Source organism: Triticum aestivum, chromosome 3B (assembly GCF_018294505.1).
Source record: "Triticum aestivum cultivar Chinese Spring chromosome 3B, IWGSC CS RefSeq v2.1, whole genome shotgun sequence".
In the NCBI taxonomy this organism is placed as follows: Eukaryota; Viridiplantae; Streptophyta; class Magnoliopsida; order Poales; family Poaceae; genus Triticum; species Triticum aestivum.
The window spans coordinates 419,581,899-419,584,423 of NC_057801.1; positions in this window are offsets into that span (position 1 = coordinate 419,581,899).

Consider the following 2,525-nt stretch of genomic DNA (forward strand, 5'->3'; position numbering starts at 1 on the left):
CCAGCCAGAATTCCAGCTGCCGGCATTCCCCCTCTTCATGGTAAACCTTGTAAAATAAGAGAGAATAGCCATAAGTATCGAGATATAATGTGTAATAACAGCCCATAATGCAATAAATATTGATATAAAAGCATGATGCAAAATGTACGTATCAGCGCTCGAGAGAGCACACCACGTCCTTTTCCTCGCAGGTAACCGTGATGATGCCACCGCTTCCTGGAACCTTGAGGACATTGTAGCCATGGTGCGCTGCCACCATGTACTTGGCCAGTGCTGGGTATCTGAGGATGGCATTGTATGGCAGACGAATGTCGGCGACGTGGAAGTCAATGATCTCGATGTGGTAGTTGTCGCGATTGCCGAAGGTGACAGGGAGGAAGACCTGCCCTATCGGATGCGTGGAGCCGTCGGTCACTCCTGAGAAGGGCTTGGTAGGCTGAAGCTGGTGATATGGCACTTGGAGCCTGTTGAACGTCTGGACAGAGAGAACATTGAGCCCTGCTCCAACATCAATGAGGGTCTTGGTGACGACCATGTTGCTGATGACGGGCGAGCAGAGCATTGGGAGTGCGTCGGCAGTGGCCACACACTTGAGCTGATCGGAGGAGTTGAAGGTGATGGAGTATTTGGACCACCTGAGCGGGCATGTTGCCTCGAGCTTGGCGAGCACTGCATTCACCTCGCGCGTGAACTGCTTGAAGATGTGGTGAGATGATGGGGCCTAAGAGCCGCCTAGGATGCAGGCTATGGCTCAAGGCTCCTGGAAACCCCCAGCTCCCTTGTCATGGTGATGATCTTCATTCCTTCTTGGTGGTGGAGGCAGTGGAGGAAGACCGGCGTTGCCCTAAGGTCGATCCTCACGAGGTTGGTCCCTCCAAGCGCCCTCGCGAGGCTGGCACTGCCAGCGGTCCTCCAGAGGCTGGTCGCGCCACTCCTGGTGATTGTAGAGGTCGTCCCAATGTCCTCCACCTCGACCTCCTCCATGGTCGTAGCCTTGACGCAGAACGGTCGGTTGTTCTTGGATGACTCAGGGTGATCACAGCCATGCTTCATCTCCGGATCGGTCGCAAGCGAAGCCGACCCCTTGCGCTTCACGTCCTTGACCTTGGCCTTCTTGTCTTCTGGGTCAGTATCGGGGAGCTTGAGGAGGGAGAGGTGTCCCTCCTCAGCCCTCGCGCACTTGTTCGCCATGTTGAACTTCTCCAGGGCTGTGCAGAGGTCCTCATGTATGCCGAGCTCCTCCTTCATCTTGACATCGCGGACGCCATCGCTGAGATGATGGCCTCGTCTGACACCTTGGGAATCTTGAGGCGGACGTTGTTGAAGCGCTAGATGTACTTCTGCAGGGTCTTTCCTGGTTGTTGCTTGATGCATCATAGGTCACCCGCGGCCGGCGGGCGGTCGCAAGTGCCCTGGAAGTTGGTGATGAAGCGGTCACGCATCTCATCCCAGGAGGAGACAGATCCCACGGGGAGATTCAGGAGCCAAGAGCGCTCGCCATTTTTGAGGGCCATGGGGAACCAGTTCGCCATGATCTTCTCATTGCCACTGGCCGCCTTGATGCTCAGCTCGTAGAGCTGTAGAAACTCGGTGGGGTCGGCGATGCTGTCGTAGCATGGGGGCAATTCAGGCTTGAACTTGCCCGGCCAGATGACGTTGCGCAGCTCCGGGGTGAACTCTCGGCATTCTGGTGTGGTCACGGGAGCCCGTTGAGGAGGTGGAGCCTGGTCTTGGTGCCTGCACACCGCTACCATCACAGGCGGCACACAGTCTTGACATGGAGGTGCTGGAAGCGCACGTGCATCTTCTTGGGGCCGTTGCACCACTTGGCAGCTTGCTTCTTCGCGCGCAGGCACCTGGCATGGCGGGTCACGCCGTGCTACCACCCGCCCTGGTTCGATGATGGCGCCCGGGGCTGGAGGTGGTGGAGGTGCCCCGTGAGCCACGTTGCTCGTGGCAGGCGGCTGCTGAGGCAGTAGGCGGGCCAGTGCAGTGGAGTCTCCAGCAGCGCTGACGAGCTCGGCGATGCGCTCGAGCCACTCCTCATAGAAGTCATCGACTAGGCGGTAGCGAAGGAGCTCCCGCGCCATGAGCAGAGCAGCTTGCGTGTTCGCTGGGCCGCGACGCGCATGGGAGGACGAAGCGGCCGGAGTTAGCGACAGGGTGGTGGTGCACCCATCACGGCGCATCGAGAGGTGCAGCGACGTAGCTTGCTGCTCGTGGCCAGCAGGGCCCAAGGCGGCATTGGCTGCTGGTGACAGAGGATGACGAGGACAGACGTCGCCTGCCGGAGCCGTCTGAGCGACGTGGGCGGCAACCGCGGCCTGGCGCTCAGCGCGAGCCCGACGTGCATTAGCCATGGAAGTGTCGGAGTAGTGGTGGATCGATCGACGGAAGAGAGAATCCGATGCATCCCTACCTGGTGCGCCAAATGTCGGATTTCGGGTTCCACAAACCCTTGATAGGTTTGAACTCTGGGGTGCGTGCGGAGATCTCAACCTACCCAGCTTGCCTACTCGCGATTC